Source organism: Mustela nigripes, chromosome 2 (assembly GCF_022355385.1).
Source record: "Mustela nigripes isolate SB6536 chromosome 2, MUSNIG.SB6536, whole genome shotgun sequence".
In the NCBI taxonomy this organism is placed as follows: domain Eukaryota; kingdom Metazoa; phylum Chordata; class Mammalia; order Carnivora; family Mustelidae; genus Mustela; species Mustela nigripes.
Window position 1 is genome coordinate 4,575,288 of NC_081558.1, and position 6,282 is coordinate 4,581,569.

Below are 6,282 nucleotides of genomic sequence, written 5' to 3' on the forward strand. Positions count from 1 at the left end.
CTGGGAGTTCAGATGCAGCTCAAGCTAAACAAAGTCCAGGCATGTCTGGGCTTGTCTCCTGGGCGTTGGGGCACCATTCTATCTGGGCCCATTTGCATAACGATATTGAAGAGTCCCCACAGTATAGAGTTAATTCTAAGGGAGGAAAGAACCACACAACCATAGTGTGATCTTGCGGTAAGGGAGAGAGGAGAAGGGGTCTGCCCCAGATCTGCCGGCATAGATTTTTTTAAATTCTCTGGGTCTTCTGTGATTCCAGTGGAGAACAGATGGAATGTGAGGAAAAGTCAGTGGATCGGTTTTCACAAAGGCTGAAGGATTCTGCCACCTTCTCCTAGAACCCATGTTGGGGGAGATCTGATGGCTTTAAGTCTCACACATTTTAAATCCTCAAGGGCTGTGCCCTTGGACGACAATACCCTCGCTGAGGAACTGATACTACCACAGGTACGTCTCTGCCCATGTACTCATTCCGACCACCAAGGGGTAAAGAAATACAGAATGTGGGGACACTGGTGTCTTGCATCATACTGAAGGGTGCAGTTGCCTCAACTGGGGAAATCTGAGCTATCTTTATTCAAATCGTTTCACTTAGGTCCTAGAGGGGGTGAGGTCCAGGATGGGGAGAAGGGGAATTCAGATTAGATAACGTCTAACCATGGTCTTTGAGTCAGTATCTGGAGAAATTGAAAAAGACACATTTTTTTTCTTTCTCAGCTTGCTTTCTTTGATTTTTACCATCGTCCATCAAAAGAGGCACGCCAAGAATGTTAAAATGGGAGGCTCCTGGCTGGCTGGGTTGGTGGAACACGTGACTCTCGATCTTGGGGTTATGAGTTTGAGTCCCACATTTGGTGTAGAGGTGACTTAGAAATAAATTCTTAAAAATGACAACAACATCCCTAATTAAGGCGGGTCTCATCTAATCAGCTGAAACCCGAGTAGAACAAAAAGGCGGCGTGTGAGGGAACTCTTGTCTGCCTTTGAACTTGGATTTTATTTCATGCTTTCATCCTCAGACTGGAACACTGGCTCTTTCAGTCAGTCCTGAGACTGTGGGCCCCTGGACTGCACCAAACAACTGCTTCTCCGTGGTCTCCACCTCACCAACTACAGCTCTTGACTCATCTGGTTCCACAATTGCATAAGCTAATTCCTACTAGTAAATCTCCTATATTTTTGCGCCTCTTGTTGATTCTGTTTCTCTGAAGAATGCTTACTAATCTACTTTCTGTCTTTATAGGTTTTTCTGTTATGGACATTCCATATAAATGGTATCATATAATATGTAGTCTTTGGTATCTGACTTTTCTTGCTTTGCATCCTCTTTTCAAGGTTCGTTCATATTGTAATACATTTCCGTACTTCATTCTTCAGCTGCCAACCAGTGCCTATCAGACCACATTTTGTGTATTTATTCATTTGTTGAAGGACATTTGGGTTGTTTCAATTCTGGGGCTATTATGAATAATGGTATGGTGAAATTACTGTAAAGCTTTTGTGTGGACCATGTGTTTTTATTTCTCTTGGGTACATACCTAGGAGTGAAATTCTTCATCATGCGGTGGTTCTGTGTTTAATTTTTGAGGAACAGTTGGGCTGTTTTCTACAGAGATTGAATTATCTTAGAATCCCACCAGTACTTGTATGAATGTTCCTACTTCAGAGTTCACTGGAGAAACAGAGCCTACAGGAAATGTGCATCTGGAAAGAGATTTAATATGACAAATTGGCTCATGAGAGTATGCCCCATGGTCTGTCATTTTCATGCCTGAGACTGAAGAGAGCTCTTGATGTAATTTGAGTCCAAGTCAAAGGCCTGAGAACCAGAAGAGTTGGTGGACATCACAGTTCAAGGGCAGGAAAAGACCAGTGGCCTAGCTCAGTGAGGCAGTCAGGAAGGACATAGATCCTTCCTTCCTCTGCTTCTGGTCTATTTAGGTCCTCCACAGGTTAGATGAGGCCGACCCTCATTAGGGAGGGCAGTGCTCCCTTTGCAGTCTACAGATTCAGAAGCTAAGCTCTTCCAAAACACTCTCACAGACATATCCAGACATCATGCCTAACCAGGTGTGTGGCCATCCCACGATCTGGTCAAGCGGACACCTTAAGTTAACCATCCCAGTTCTAATTTCTATCCATCTTTGCCAGCATTTTCTATTGTCTGTCTTTTTGTATTGTAACAACCCCAGGGGGTGTGCGGTGGTATCTCACAGTGGTCTTGATTCACATTTCCCTCACAACTAATGATGCAGAGTGTTTCTTTTTTTTCTTTAACCAATATTTACCTTTTCTCCTCTATCATTATTATGCTCATTTTCTTGCCAAACCACAGATACTCTAATGTCTAAAGTAAACAAGGCTGCCCTGGTCCTAATGGAGAGTCAGCAAACGCTCCCATGTAGAGCTGTTATTTGTAGACAGCGTGGTGAAGGAGAGTACCAGGGGTGCAGAAGGAGAGAATGTGATCTAGTCCTGCAGTGGAGAGGATTGTGTTGAAGGCTCCTGGAATGACCTTTTAAAACTACAAATTCAATCACATTCCTCCTCACTCTGACACCTTCAATGACTCCCTCTTTTCTGGGCAATAAATCCTTAGTCCTTAGTCTGGCATTCGACGTTCTGCCTAACCTGGCTCTAGACTCATTTTCTACTTCACCATACACCCCAGAACCCTCTCCATTTCTGCCATTGTGAAGCTCATGATCCTAACAATGGCCCCTTGATTTCAAGTGGATGGATCCAATTCATTTCTGAAAGTGGTTGACGGTCTTTCTGTTTATGAAAACCTCTAGATATATAATCTTTGGTGATTGTGGAACCCTATAACCCTGGATATCAATGATGGTAGAACTCAGGTACTCTGCCTGAAAATGTCAGCAGAATTTTGAGACAAGGGAGTGAGATCTATGAAGAAAGAGACAAGGGCTGTGGGAGGCGAGGAGAGAAGCAGGAGCTAATGAGAGAATGGAACCCCAACCACTAAGGCAAATGGGAGGGCAGGTGTTATTTCCCATGGCTGCCTATAATGAATGATCACCAACCTCATGGCTTAAAACAACACAAGTTTACATTCTTATGGTTCTGAAGGTCAGAATGTGAAATAGTTTTCACTGGGCTAAAAGAACAAAACTAGACCTCTATCTTACAACCGTCTGCAAAAATCAACTCAAATGTTTAAAGTCTTGAACATTTAACATCAAAGACAAAGGCAACAAATGCAAAAAGAAACAAATGGGGCGATCTCAAGGTAAAAATCTTCACAGAAAAGGAAGCCATCAACAAAATGAAAAGGCAACCCAAGGAATGGGAGAAAATATTTGTAAACCATATATTTGAAGGGATTAGTATCCAACATATATAAAGAACTCACAAAACACAGTAATGAAAAAAAATCCAATTAAAAAAAAAAAGAGCAGAGGACCTGACTAGACATTTTTCCAAGGAAGACATATAGGTGGTCATGTGGTACATGAAAGATGCTCACCATCTCTCATCATGAGGGAAATGAAAATCAAAACCACAAGAGATAACTCTCTACACCCATCAGAATAGCTATCCTTCCCATACTCACTTAGACGAGCTGTCCTCTTGAAACTCAGATCTACTAGCAAGCCATCTGGAAGGATGTATTGTAAAATGGTCTGTGATCCTTTTAACAGGTAAATCAATGGAAGGACTATACAAAATCTGGCGCTTTTTTTTTGTTGTTTGTTTTACTTTATGTTCTTTTGGTCTGCTGGGATTTTTGCCACCGGGCATGTTTTACTTTTGGGAAATTTTTAAAAGCTGCAAATCCAAAAATCATTGCCAAGACCAGTGTCAAGGAAATTATCCCCTGCATTTTTTTCTAGGAGCTTTATGGTTTCAGGTCTTTAATCCATTTGGAGTTGGTTTTGCATATGGTGTAAGATAGGGGTCTGGTTTCATTCTTTTGCATGTGGCTATCCAGGTTTCTCAAAAACAACCATCATTTCTCCATTGTATATTCTTGGCTCTTTTCTCATAGATTGATTGACCATATATGCATGGATTTATTTCCAGACTCTATTCTGTTCCAGACATCATGTGTTTGTTTTTATGCCAATACCATACTGATTTGATTACTATAGCTTTGTAATATAATTTGAAATCAGTAGGTATGATGCCTGCAATGTATTCCTTTTCTTACCTTTTCTTTTCTTTTTTAGATTGCTTTGGCTATTTGGGGTCTTTTATGGTTCCATATAAATCCGAATTTTTTTTCTATTTCTGTGAAAAATGCCATTGGAATTTTGATAGGGATGGCATTGAATCCAGCTATGGGTGATATGGACATTTTAACAATATTAATTCTTCCAATCTATGAACATAGGATAAATTTCCAATTGTTTGAGTCCTGTCATGATTCTTTGTATTTCTGTGGAACTGGTTGTCATGTCTCCTTCTCTCACATTTCTGATTTTATTTATTTTAGTCTTCTCTGTTTTTTCCCCTGGTGAGTCTTGCTAAAGGTTTGTGTATTTTGTTTACTTTTCCAAGAGCTAGCTCTTAATTTCATTGATCTTTTCTATTGTCTTATGAGTCACTGTTAACTCTTCCACCTGTGGCTACATTTAATAGTGCTGGTATCAGCAAGGGTGTACTAAATGTAGAAATTTACATCTAAATGACATCATCTTGTATGCCCTGTGGAGATCACCTTGGAAGCTAGGATTTCACAAATCCACTGTTTAAACTTTTGAAACTCAGAATTTCTCTCTTGACTACACCACCCTCCACTGAGGCAACTTTCATTACTTTATGTTTTACTGATAAACTTTATTTTTTAGAACAGTTTTAGGTCTATAGGAAAGTTGAGCAGAGTATAGACTTCTCGTATACTTCCATGCTCACAGTTTCCCTATTTTTAATACCTTATCTTGATAATAGAACCTTGCCACAACTCATGGACCAATCCTGATACATCATTAACTAAATCGCATAGTTGATTCAGATTTCCTTCGCTTTCCCCCTAACATCTTTTCCTACCCAGGATCCCATCCATGATTCCCAAGTACATTTGGTGATCACATTTCCTTAGGTTCCTCTTTGCTGTGACAGTTTCTCAGACTTTCTTTGTTTTTGGTGACTTGGAGCATTCTGAAGAGAACTGGTCAGGTATTTTGTAGGATGTCTCCTTCTTGGAATTTATCTGATTTTTTTTTTTTTCCTCCTAGTTTGACTGGGGTGACGGATTTTGAGAGGAAGAACCCAGAGGTGAAATGTCCTCATTCTCTCATATTGGAAGTGTGTGGTGTTGCAATGTCTTATCACTGCTGACGGTGGTCTCCGTCACCTGGCTGAGGTGTGTGGGTCAGGTTTTACAGGTCCACTGTAAAATTACTCCTCATCTCTGTACTCTCCATTCTGTCTGCTTTGGCAGGAAGTCACTCTGTAGAGCCCACATCTACAGAGCGGGGAGTTGTCCTGTCCTCCTTTAGGATGGAGTAGCTACAGTGTGAAAATTATAAAGGGAAACCTCATTAAAATGGAGTTGGGATGTGTGGCAGGGAGGGCTCTCATTTCCTAACACTCATCATTCGTTGTAAATCCAACAGGAGGAGCCACACCTTGCACATGGATACACTTTACTGCACTAGCAGGAGGAAGGAAGTTTTGCCCCTACCTTGACAGCAGTGTAACTGGCGGGAGACTCACAGCTCACCCGAGGAGAGGCCATTATACTTCAGCCTCCCAGGTTACTCCAATGGACTCTGTATTTATGCCAACATTCCCAATCTCCTGCTTTCCTCTGTGAAGAGCAATCCTTTCCTTTGTTTGGCAGACATTCCTATAGTTTTGCTATAGCTTGCTTGTTGTGGATTGAAGTTTTCTGCTATTCCTGAGTAAACCCATTTTTCGTTGGTAAAATAACTGGCAGGTTTTTTTTTTTAAAGATTTTGTTAATTTATTTAGAGAAAAAGAGAGAGAGTAAGAGAACAGAAGGATCAGAAGAGGGAGAGGGACATGCAGACTCTGTGCTGAGCAAGGAGCCTGATGTGGGACTTGATCTCAAAACCCTGAGATCGGGGCACCTGGGTGGGGCTCAGTGGGTTAAGCCTCTGCCTTCGGCTCAGGTCATGATCTCAGGGTCCTGGGATCGAGTCCCATATCGGGCTCTGCTCAGCAGGGATCCTGCTTCCCCCTCTCTTTCTGCCTGCCTCTCTGCCTACTTGTGATCTCTGTCTGTCAAATAAATAAATAAAATCTTAAAAAAAAAAAAACAACAACCAAAAACCCAAAACCAAAACAAAACCCTGA

General features: G+C 41.4%; 1 long non-coding RNA gene across 1 annotated transcript; it reads left to right on the forward strand.

The window, feature by feature from the left end:
- The first annotated feature begins 9 nt into the window (after positions 1–9).
- On the forward strand, positions 10–5,886 carry LOC132009662 (uncharacterized). The gene is made up of 3 exons (XR_009402029.1): positions 10–447; positions 5,199–5,326; positions 5,580–5,886. It is a non-coding gene; the product is annotated as an uncharacterized LOC132009662 (long non-coding RNA).
- The last annotated feature ends 396 nt before the right edge of the window (positions 5,887–6,282 follow it).